This window comes from Budorcas taxicolor, chromosome 17, assembly GCF_023091745.1.
Source record: "Budorcas taxicolor isolate Tak-1 chromosome 17, Takin1.1, whole genome shotgun sequence".
Taxonomy (NCBI): Eukaryota; Metazoa; Chordata; class Mammalia; order Artiodactyla; family Bovidae; genus Budorcas; species Budorcas taxicolor.
In genome coordinates this window covers 61,458,058-61,471,132 of record NC_068926.1, presented here as the reverse complement: position 1 = coordinate 61,471,132, position 13,075 = coordinate 61,458,058, and positions in this window count along the sequence as shown.

Here is a 13,075-nt window from a genome sequence, read left to right as displayed (position 1 = left end):
CAGGCAATACAGGACTCACTCAACAGCTCCATCAGGCTTTCCCCGGGAGCAGATTGTCTCGACCGTGACTGTTGGTATTCGGGCCTGGATAGTTCTTCATGGTGTAAGCAGTGTAAGATGTTGAGCAGCAGCCCCTGGTTCCCTACCCAGGAGATGTGGGCGCACCACCCATGAGGACAATAGCCAAAAACGTCTCCAGGGATTTCCCTGTTAAGAGGCCACCTTGCAGTGCAGGGCACATGGGTTCAATCCCTGGTTGGGGAACTAAGATCCCACATGCTGCAAGACACCTAGGCTCACACACTCTGGAACCCATGCAACACAACCGGAAAGCCCATGTGCCACGATGAGAAAGACCCGTCACAGCCAAATAAGTAGATCAATTCTTTTTAAAAAAAAATGTCTTCAGAGATGGCCGAGTGTCACCCGGGGCACACTTATCCCTGGCTCCTTCTGGCTCCGCCCTCTTGAGTTGTCTAGCTGAGTCTTCCTGGCACTGAGAGTAGCTGTTGCACCTCTGCGTGGCGGGTTCACCATCAGGCTGGAGGGACAGAAAAGTGGAGGACACCTACCCACAGGGTGTCTTATTCGAAGCCTCATCCAGCAAAGTCTTATGTTTCATTACCCGGAACCATTGCCATGCGTTGCTTGCAGCTTAGAAGTGACTCCAAAATAGGCAGCGGTGAAGACAGCCATGGGTGGGGGTTGGGTCAGTCAACCAAGAGTGCCTGCCACACGTGTTCAAAGCTCCACCTCCTTCCAAGATACCTGCCCCAGGTATAGTTGGTTCTCCCATCAGTTTCTCTGTCAACAAGTACCCCCAAATTGTCCCTGGTTATCATTACCTTCTCAGATACACTTCTTTCTTTTTCCTGTGTCTTTTCACCAGTGGTTCTGACTGCTTGGATATGTTTTATTCCTGCACATATATTTCTTTCTTTCTTTCTTTCTTTCTTTCAAGAGAGTGCAGACACCAGGAAGTTGTGGAGCAGGGATGTATTCCATGGTCAATGAGATGCACTTACTCAGAAGTCATAGATTCCTGGACTAGTAATGCTGGGAGAAGCTTCTAGAGGCCATCAAGCAATAGCTTTTAAAGAATCAGTTCATGGTATAAAAGAGTAACACATGCCTCCCTTGACGGGCCCCATTACCTCTTCCTAAGCTTCTTCAGCTCCTCTTGAAATCATCACCTCCACGTCCTCCGTAATGTCTCGCCTCATCTCGCTGAAATCTCGTTCCGTGAGTGACCTCTGCTATTAACATATCTGCTCTCATCCAGCTTTACGTGTGCCATATTTGTGAACCCTTCTGTATTTTTCCGATTAACTCCTTCCTTTTCCTTTAAGTCTTAGAGGAGGGGTCTCTTCCCAGAGTGAAACCCTTTTCCTGGCCCTCGGTTCCTGTGATTCTGTCATCTTGCCCTCACACTCCCCCACCTCGCCCGCCTCCCATCTCTTCCTGTCTGTACACAGAACTCCGTGGGGCCCTGCCAGTCAAGGTCTCCTAAGCCAGTAGTGAGCCAGGCTCTGCTTACAACTGCACACTGATTGTGACTGTTGAGACAGATATTTAGATAGACATCAGCAGTTGTTTAATGCAGATAGACATGTATTACATAAGTGTGACTGCTGTCATTTCCTTCTGAGCCTACCTTTTCCCCCACATCTGTGAGCTTCTTCTTGCCAAATCTAAAGGCTTTCTCCTCTGGCTTTGGCTTTCAAGACACTTGGAAGTCTAAATGTATTAACTTCATAAATCCACTTAATGTTTGATTACTACCACATATACCAACTGTCAGATAAACAAGAATAGATCTGGTCTTTGTCGCCAGTTCCTGGCAAAGAGCTTCAGAAACCCTTGGAACGTCCTGATTTGGGCTGTCTTTTGTATTTGGAGGAGCCCCTTCCAACCCTCCCTGTGTTGTGCTAATGAGGTGTGGGTCCTTAGTTTCAAAGGATGGATTGGCCATGCCTGAAATGCCAAGCATGTGAAGAATCTTGAAACGTTCAGCCCCACCCACTACCAACCTTCCAAGAGGACAGGAGGGCTGGAGATCGAAGCCAAGCACACGGCCAGTGATTTAATCAACTGTCCCTTTGTAATGAAACCCTAATGAAAACTCTAGACAACAAGGCTTCCTGGTTGTCTGGTGAGCATATAAATATATCACAAAGATGGGGGGATGGCAGCTTCTGTGCTCCTGAGCCTGCCAGCCCTCCTCTCCTATGTATCTCTTCATCTGGCTGTTCATTCGTATATTTTATATAGAACAGTGATTGTAAAAATAGCCCTTTCCTGAGTTCTATGAGTCATTCTATGAATTATTTAACCTGAAAGGAGGGTCGTGGGAATCCTTGAATTTGCAGCTAAGTCAGAGTTGTCTGAGGACCCCACTTGCAGCTGGGATGTGGAAGTTCAGTTGCTCAGTCGTGTCCAACTCTTTGAGACTGCATGGACTGTAGCCTACCAGGGTCCTCTGTCCATGGGATTTTTCAGGCAAGAATACTGGACTGGGTTGCCATTTCCTTCTTCAAGGGATCTTCCCAACCCAGGCATCGAACCCAGATCTCCCTCATTGTGGGCAGACACTTTACCATCTGAGCCACCAGGGAATGGGAACAATCTTGTTTGAACTTTGCCCTTTAACCTTTAGGGTCTACACCATCTCCAGGCAGTGTCAGAACTGAATTGAATTGTTGTAGGACACGTGGTTAGTATCAGTGAGCTGATGTTGGAATGCACCACTATTCTGGCCCAGAACGAGGACAAAGGAAAATGCTGTGGCCTGAGGTTGAGGCATGGAAGAAGAACCAGCCTAAGTTCACATCTGCTCAGTTTGCCAGTGACCAGACCCCTCGAGACACCTGAACTTGCCTTAGATCCATAGATAGGGAACTATGGGACATTCGTACAGGGTTTTGTGATGTACTTAAAGGGACCAGAACAAATTCCTTATAGAAGAATGAAGGGCAGTTTATAACCACACACTAAGTGATATGTGTACAGTGGACGAAGACCAGCATGGATAAAGTGAGCAACCCAAAGCCCTTCAGAGAGGCACAACGGGACCATTTTAATCTTCTCAGCACTCAGTAGACATTTAAGGTCATTAACAGCAAAGAAAAGGAAATGTTTCAGTGATCAGGAAACATGCAGCCATCCCATGTACCCTGGTGTTCATTGCAGCACTGTTTACAGTAGCCAAGAGAGGGAACAACCTAGATGTCCATTGCAGATCAATGGGTAAAGAAGATGTGGTACATTATATATATATATAATATATATTATGTATTATAATATTATTATATATATATGGCTGAATATTACTCAGCCATAAGAAGGAATGAATCTGAATCAATTGTAGTGAGGTGGATGAATCTAGAGCCTCTTATGCCCAATGAAGTGAGTTAGAGAAAAACAAATATTGTATATTAATGCATATATATAGAATCTAGAAAAATGGTATTGATGAACATATTTGCAGGACAGGAATGGAGACACAGATGTAGAGAACAGGCTTGTGGATTCAGCGGGGGAAGGAGAGAGTGGGACGAATGTAGCATTAACATATATATTCTACCATATGTAAAACAGGTAGTGAGACGTTGCTTTATAACATAGGGAGCTCAGCTTGGTGCTCTGTGATGACCTAGAGGCGGGGATGGAAGGGGGGAGGGAAGATCAAGAGGGAGGGGAGATATATATAAAATATAATAAATATATAATATATATATTATATATTATATTATATATTATATTACATATAATATATAATTACCACTGACTTGGTTACTGTACGGCAGAAACCAACACAACATTGTAAAGCAATTTTCCTACAATTAAAAAAGTTTTTAATTAAAAAAAAGAAACATGTAGTCACGGATCGTCATTGAAAGCACCTCGGGTACCTTCTCCCCCTCCTTTTTTTTTCTCAGAAAACAATGAATAAGAAATAAACCCAGCCTTTCTCATACAAACTTTATTTCGGGATAAACAAACAGCCACGACTGATAAAGAAACAAAATTTTTAAGTGGAAAATCCTATGTAATGTTTGTTGAAAGTACGACAAGTTAGAAATCCCGCCCTTTTGCAACCTCTGATGAAACAGATGGTTTAAACAGAGACTGTCAGTGGATAAAACCATTAGCTGACTCTCTGGAATCTGTGCCTATGTTGCCTGACATGGCAAAAGAGACACCAAAGATGTGGTTGAAGATCTTGAGGCGGGGACAGGATCCAGGTGAGTCCAGTTGAATCCCACGCGAGCCTTTAAAGGCAGAGAAGTGGTTCCACCTGAGGTCAGACAGGGTCCGCTACAGACGAGGCAGACGAGGCGTCTGAGCTACTCTCGGGAAACGTAAGGCCTCTGGGCGCTCACCCCCCCGCCAAGAGGCAGGCACCTCCATCCTACAGCACGTGGAACCAGGCTTACCCACCAGCGGAGCGACCCCAGAACCTCCAGGTAGGAGCGCCGCCTGGCCAACACCTAGATTTCAGCCTTGTGGGGCCTAGAATGGGGGAAACAGCCAGGCCTGCTGGGCCTCTGACCACAAAACATGAGATAACACACTTGCAAGGTTCTGAGCCGCTAAATGTGTGCTAATCTGTTCGGGCAGCAGCTGCTTCAAGGGGACAGGGGCTGGTAAGCAGCTCGGGGCCTGGGCCTGTAGGAGAATCGGCCTCCTCCAACTCCAGGCCCTGTTAGTCCATCCTGCCCGGCCTGTGTCCAGGGGAAGCAACTCGCACGCAAGAGGGAAAGCTGTTTTCTTCCTCTGCCCTCAGTGTTTCTGACGCCAGTCGCCATGCTTTCTGTTTGGTTGGTTAGCTGGGGTTTGAGGGCTATGCTTCGCGTCTTGTAGAATCCCAGTTCCCAGACCAGGGATGAAACCCCGACCCTTGGCAGCGAGAGCATAGAGTTCCAACCTCCGGAGCACCAGGCAGCTCCCAGGAGGTTTCACAGCAGATTGGGGGCCAGGGGGACTTTCTCTCACCGAGCAACTCCCCGACGCCAGCTGTGTGTCCCACGACTCAATTCCGTTCTGACCCTCTCTGCCTGGGGTCCACGTCAGAACCCCTGGGTTGAGGTCTTAGTGCCCCCAGGGCTGCCCCCACCTCCACTTCAGAATCCAGGCCTCCAGTGTGAAAGTGTCAGTCACTCAGTCATGTCCGACTCTTTGTGACCCCATGGACTGTAGCCCACCAGGCTCCTCTGTCCATGGGATTCTCCAGGCAAGGGTACTAGAGCGGGCTGCCATTCCCTTCTCCAAGGGATCTTCCCCACCCAGGGGTCAAACCCCGGTCTCCTGCATTGCAGGCAGATTCCTTACCCTCTGAGCCACCAGGGAAGCCCCCAGGCCTCTGGTGCTTCTAAATAACCAGTTATAAACTGGGGGTTCCGAGGACTCCCTCCTCAGGCTCAGTAATTTTCTAGAATGGCTCACAGAACCTGGAGAACAGCTTATTTACTAATTACCAGTTATAAAAGTCTACAACTCCGAACAGCTGATGAAGGCCCTCTTCCTGGCTTGAGGGTGGCTGCCTTCTTGATGTGTCTTTGCATGAAGGGAAGAGAGATCTTTCCCTAATTTTCCCCTCACTTCCTCCATCCCCAGTATTAAAGGAAAATGCTGGTTTTCTTTTGTGTGTGTAATATGTGTGTATCTATGTGCATGTATATATGTATTTTTTTCAGATTAAGCCTTTAATTGAGGCATATTAGAGAATTTTGAAAAAATGAAACCACGTTTTTTAACTGATCTTTTTCCATTTTAAAAAGCTTTTTTTTTTTTTTTTTAATTTGGCTGCACCAGGTCTTAGTTGCAGCATGTAGAATCTTTTAGTTGCTCCATTCAAACTCTCAGTCTTGGCATCTGGGACCTAGTTCCTAGTCCAGGAATCAAACAGGGGCCCCCTGCATTGAGAAGGAGGAGTCTGAGCCACTGGATCACCAGGGAAGTCCCTGAAAGCTGCTTCTAAAAGTCACCCCTAACCCTTACCACCCAGGATTGATCTCAGTTAACCTTCCATCTGTTCTGCTATGCATCCATACAAACACATGTATCTTTACAAATGTAGAGTCATCTTGCATATACTATAGTGTGCCTTGTTTTTGCCCCTTAGTATGGAATCATGGGTATTTTCTCATGTCGTCCAATGTTCTTTGAAAACACCATAATATTCCCTCACTCAGGTGTCACTGTGTCCCATCATATGGGTATGCCATCATAGGGATGTAAGTTAGTCATTTTCTTTTGGGTTTATTTATTTTTTTGCTTGTTTACCCTATCAATCAAGGGGTAATTTTAGATAAGTGAATATTATTAGAAGTATTATGTGTGGATATCTAACAACTTATACTGGCCAGAACAAGAATATTTTTTTTCCTTTTGTAATTTTTAAAAATTTTCTATTGGAGTATAGTTGCTTTGATGGTTGAGATGGCTGGATGGCATCACTGACTCGATGGACATGAGTCTGAGTAAGCTCCGGGAGTTGGTGATGGACAGGGAAGCCTGGCGGGCTGCAGTCCATGGGGTCTCAAAGAGTAAGACACGACTGAGCAATTTCGTATCTATTTTAACTTTGAACTGAACTGAGAGTTGACTTACAATGTGTGTTAGTTTCAGGTGTACAGCAGAGTGAATAAGTTATCTGTATATTCACTCTCTTCTTTTTTTCATTTTTAGATTCTTTCCCCATATAGGTCATTACAGAGTATTGAATGGAGTTTTCTATGCTATATAGCAAGTTCTTATTAGTTACCTATTGTATCTATGGCAGTGTGTTTATGTCAATCCAAATCTCCCAATTTAGCCCTAGCCACCCACTTAACCCCTGGTTACTGTAAGTTTGTTTTCTCCATCCACAACTCTACTTCTGTTTTGTAAATAAGTTCATTGGTATACTTTTTTTTTTTGGTTCCACATATAAGTGATACCATATGATATTTGTCTTGTTTATGGTTTCCTTTGCTGTACAAAAGCTTTTAAGTTTAATTAGATCCCATTTTAATAATTTTTCACTTTCGTTTCTTTAGGAAGTGGATCAAAAAAGATCTTGCTGCAATTCATGTCCTAGTCTTTCATTTTTGTTGAACATTTTTGAAAAAGATCTTCCCTTTTGAAAAATTTGCCACAACACATCTTTCCATACATAAACTTCTGTTTCTTTCTATAAATGGACGCATAGTTGATGTACAATCTTATATCAATTACAGCTGTATAATCTGAAAACGCTGACGTGCTAACAATTTCGTATCCATTTTGACTTTGAGCGTGTCCACCCATGGGCGTCGGGCAGCTTCCCGCGCACAGCCAGCGCCCTAGCCCTCCATGCGCGTGACTGATGGAGGGCGCCACCCACGGAGCTCCGCCTGCGCTGCTCACACCTTCGCCCTGGCGTCGCTCCCTTTCCTCTCCCTGACCTTCGCCTCCACTCCTGAACTCTCGGCAGCTCCACCCTCGCTGCCATCCTGGGTCTTCGAGAGAATTAAATTAGCCTGTGCCGAAGGCAGGCAAGTTCTGGAAGGCTTGGAATGCTCCAGTCAGGGCAGGAAGGGCCATTTCGGGTGGTGGTGGTGGTTTGGCTCCACCAGGTCTTGTTGAGGCATGCTGGATCTTTCTTTTATTTTTTTTCAGTTGCAGCATGTGGGTCTAGCTCCCTGACCAGTGATCAGTCCCGAGCTCCCTGCATTGGCAGCATGGCGTCTTAACCACTGGACCACCGGCTAAGTCCTGGGGAGGTTCATTTTGAGTCATGACCCAGACAGTAAAGCATGTCTCAGCAAGCTGGCATTCTCACATACTGCTTGTTGACATATGGGAGGAATCGTGGACCAAAGTCTCTGAAACAAGCTTTGTCTTTCTGCTCGGCTTCCCCCAAGCCTAGGGACACTGAATAGATCCTACTAAATTGATCTGTGGTATTTCTGAAAGCATTCTACGTTGTGTCAGAGAAATGAGTCTTTCCCAGTTGGCCTCAAATTTAACCACTAGGGATTCAAGTCTTTGAGTTGTGTAGGCATTACCACTTTTAAGAATCCCCTATTAAAACGGTAATCAAAGGATTCTAAAAAAATAAATAGAGTCATGTTCACAAATTTGGAGACTTAATATTGTTAAGATAACAATTCTACCCAATGGCATATACAGATTCAATGCAACTCCTACCAAAATCCCAATAGTATTTCTTTTACAGAAATGGAAACACTCATCCTGAAATCCATATGGGGTTTCAAGAAATCCAGATTTCAAAGCTTGGTTCAAAGTGAAAGTAATCCAAACAGGGTGGTATTTTCAGAAGAACAGACATGTAGACCAGTAGGATAGAGTTGAAATCCCAGAAATAAAGCCTTACCTCTATGGGCAGGTGGTTCTCAACAAAGGTGCCAAGATTATCCAGTGAAGAAAAAAATGTTCTCTTCAACAAATGGGGCTGATAAGCACCTCTTCCTTATGTCATATACAAAAATTAACTCAAAGTGAATCAAAGACCTAAATTTTAAGAGCTAAAACTATGAAGCTGTTAGAAGGAAGCATAGAGGGAAACCTGCCTGACCTTAGATTTGGCAGTGGTTTCTTACATGTGACACCAAAAGCTTAGACAACAGAAGAAATAGATAAATTAGACTTCACTAAGATTTCAAATTTTTGTGCCTCAAAGGATACCATTAAGAGAGTGAAAAGACAACCCACAGGATGGGAGAAAATATTTGCAAATACTACATCTAATAAGGGTTTAAAATCCAGAACAAATATAGAACTCTTACAATTCAACCACAAAAATGCAAAAACCCAAATAAAAGGTGGGCAGGGGACTTGAATGGACATTTCTCTAAAGAAGATATACAAATGCCCAATGAGTACATGAGATGATGTTCAACATCCTCTGTCCATGGAATTCTCCAGGCAAGAATACTGGAGTGGGTAGCCATTCCCTTCTCAAGGGGATCTTCCCCACCCAGGGATCGATCCCAGGTCTCTAGCATTGCAGGCGGCTTCTTTACTGTCTGAGCCATCAGGGAAGCCCCATTAGTCATTAGAGAAATGCAAATCAAAATCACAATAAAATACCACTTCACATTAGTTAGGGTAGCTATAATTTTAAAAAGAAAAAAGACAATAGCATGTTGGAGAGGATGTGAAGACACTCTTGCAGACTGCTGGTGGGATCATAATAGGTGTGTGCCTATTTATGTGTCTACAAGCATGTCCATTTGTCTATCCTTATGCTTTTCTATATGTGTCTATACCCAACGTCTATCCACATGTCAAAGCCTGCATCCACATCTTTAAGCAGTGGTAGGCTATATTGATCACACTCTGGTTTCCTGCAGCTGGTTTCTGCTGTTTCTAACTTCAGATAGTGACATTAGAATCAAAGAGAAAAGACGGCTTTCTCGGCAGTGGGTACAGCCTGAACAAGGCTGGTTCTGGGGCAGAGAGTAAAGCAGCTTGGCTGGATCTGACAACACGCGCTATCTTCAGCTTTCTCCCTGCCCCGAGCCTGGCTCAGAGCTCAGCACCTCTGAGACCGTGTGCCTTGTGGACCTGCTGTGAGCGGAGGGTGAGAGCAAGAGATAGTTCCAAAGGGTAGGTTGACGGTAGCTGGTGGGCAGTGAATTTGGGGAGGTATGGGGAGCCATGCCTGGTTTTTGAGCTGGGAAGTGAAGGGCATGAGAAAGGCAGGGTTTGGGGGAGATCAGCCAAGACGTGGTATGTGGTCACAGCCAGATGGGGGAGGCTGACGTGTCAGGCTGCTCTGACACGTCCTGGCTGTTATGGTCTTGGAAGAATAGAAAGGCGGCCCATGAAGGAGGGGAGAGGGTGACTGGACGTAATGGGATGGTCCTTGATTTGCCCAGAGTAACTTCGTAAAGCTTTGAGGATGCCCTCTCGTCACTCCCCGTCCCTTTGGTGAGCTGGAGCAGAGTGGGCAGTCTAGTTCCCTTCCCACCAGGGGAGGATTTCCTCCCTTGGCATGAATACCTGTCATTGTTAACCATTTATTAATCAACCTGTAAGCACTTTCCATTATGGAGTCCTCACCACTACCCAAGAAGTCCTTACTATTACTACCCCCATTTTACAGATGCAGAAACTGAGGCACAAGCATGTGGCGTGACTTGCTTAGGTCATATGCTGTGCTGAGCTGTGCTTAGTAGTTCAGTCGTGTCCAACTCTGTGAGGCCTCATGGACTGTAGCCCTCCAGGCTCCTGGGTCCATGGAATTCTCCAGGCAGGAATACTGGAGTGGGTTGCTATGCCCTCCTTCTGGAGATCTTTCCAACCCAGGGATCCAACAGGTCTCCCGCTTTGCATATGGCAACCTATTCCAGTACCCTAGCCTGGAAAATCCCATGGACCGAGGAACCTGGTAGGCTACAGTCCATGGGGTTGCAAAGAGTCGGACACAACTGAGCGACTTCACTTCACTTCTTCACTTTACCGTGTGAGCCAGCAGGGACGCCCCAGGTCACGTGAGTTCAATTCAGTTGCTCAGTCGTGTCTGACTCTTTGTGACCCCATGAATCACAGCATGCCAGGCCTCCCTGTTCATCACCATCTCCCAGAGTTCACTCAGACTCACATCCATCGAGTCCGTGGTGCCATCCAGCCATCTCATCCTCTGTCGTCCCCTTCTCCTCCTGCCCCCAATCCCTCCCAGCATCAGAGTCTTTTCCAATGAGTCAACTCTTCACATGAGGCAGCCAAAGTACTGGAGTTTCAGCTTCAGCATCATTCCTTCCAAAGAAATCCCAGGGTTGATCTCCTTCAGAATGGACTGGTTGGATCTCCTTGCAGTCCAGGGGACTCTCAAGAGTCTTCTCCAACACCACAGTTCAAAAGCATCAATTCTTTGGCACTCAGCCTTCTTCACAATCCAACTCTCACATCCATACATGACCACAGGAAAAACCATAGCCTTGCCTAGACGGACCTTAGTCGGCAAAGTAATGTCTCTGCTTTTGAATATACTATCTAGGTTGGTCATAACTTTTCTTCCAAGGAGTAAGCGTCTTTTAATTTCATGGCTGCAATCACCATCTGCAGTGACTTTGGAGCCCAGAAAAACAAAGTCTGACACTGTTTCCACTGTTTCCCCATCTATTTCCCATGAAGTGATGGGACCGGATGCCATGATCTTCGTTTTCTGAATGTTGAGCTTTAAGCCAACTGTTTCACTCTCCTCTTTCACTTTCATCAAGAGACTTTTTAGCTCCTCTTCACTTTCTGCCATAAGGGTGGTGTCATCTGCATATCTGAGGTTATTGATATTTCTCCCGGCAGTCTTGATTCCAGCTTGTGTTTCTTCCAGTCCAGCGTTTCTCATGATGTACTCTGCATAGAAGTTAAATAAGCAGGGTGACAATACACAGCCTTGACGTACTCCTTTTCCTATTTGGAACCAGTCTGTTGTTCCATGTCCAGTTCTAACTGTTGCTTCCTGACCTGCATACAGATGTCTCAAGAGTCAGGTTAGGTGGTCTGGGATTCCCATCTCTTTCAGAATGTTCCACAGTTTATTGTGATCCACACAGTCAAAGGCTTTGGCAGAGTCAATAAAGCAGAAATAGATGTTTTTCTGGAACTCTCTTTCATTTTCCATGATCCAGCAGATGTTGGCAATTTGATCTCTGGTTTCTCTGCCTTTTCTAAAACCAGCTTGAACATCAGGGAGTTCACAGTTCACGTATTGCTGAAGCCTGGCTTGGAGAATTTTGAGCATTACTTTACTAGCATGTGAGATGAGTGCAATTGTGCAGTAGTTTGAGCATTCTTTGGCATTGCCTTTCTTTGGGATTGGAATGAAAACAGACCTTTTCCAGTCCTGTGGCCACTGCTGAGTTTTCCAAATGTGCTGGCATATTGAGTGCAGCACTTTCACAGCATCATCTTTCAGGATTTGAAACAGCTCCACTGGAATTCCGTCACCTCCACTAGCTTTGTTCGTAGTGATGCTTTCTAAGGCCCACTTGACTTCACATTCCAAGATGTCTGGCTCTAGATTAATGATCACATCATCATGATTATCTGGGTCGTGAAGATCTTTTTTGTACAGCTCTTCTGTGTATTCTTGCCACCTCTTCTTAATATCTTCTGCTTCTGTTAGGTCCCTACCATTTCTGTCCTTTATCGAGCCCATCTTTGCATGAAATGTTCCCTTGGTATCTCTAATTTTCTTGAAGAGATCTCTAGTCTTTCCCATTCTGTTGTTTTCCTCTACTTCTTTGCATTGATCGCTGAAGAAGGCTTTCTTATCTCTTCTTGCTATTCTTTGGAACTCTGCATTCAGATGCTTATATCTTTCCTTTTCTCCTTTGCTTTTTGCCTCTCTTCTTTTCACAGCTATTTGTAAGGCCTCCCCAGACAGCCATTTTGCTTTTTTGCGTTTCTTTTCCATGGGGATGGTCTTGATCCCTGTCTCCTGTACAATGTCATGAACCTCATTCCATAGTTCATCAGGCACTCTATCTATCAGATCTAGGCCCTTAAATCTATTTCTCACTTCCACTGTATAATCATAAGGGATTTGGTTTAGGTCATACCTGAATGGTCTACCGGTTTTCCCTACTTTCTTCAGTTTAAGTCTGAATTTGCAATAAGGAGTTCATGATCTGAGCCACAGTCAGCTCCTGGTCTTGTTTTTGTTGACTGTATAGAGCTTCGCCATCTTTGGCTGCATAGAATATAATCAGTCTGATTTCGGTGTTGACCATCCGGTGATGTCCATGTGTAGAGTCTTCTCTTGTGTTGTTGGAAGAGGGTGTTTGCTATGACCAGTGCATTTTCTTGGCAAAACTCTATTAGTCTTTGCCCTGCTTCATTCCGCATTCCAAGGCCAAATTTTCCTGTTACTCCAGGTGTTTCTTGACTTCCTACTTTTGCATTCCAGTCCCCTATAATGAAAAGGACATCTTTTGTGGGTGTTAGTTCTAAAAGGTCTTGTAGGTCTTCATAGAACCATTCAACTTCAGCTTCTTCAGCATTACTGGTTGGGGCATAGACTTGGATAACTGTGATATTGAATGGTTTGCCTTGGAGACGAACAGAGATCATTCTGTCATTTCTG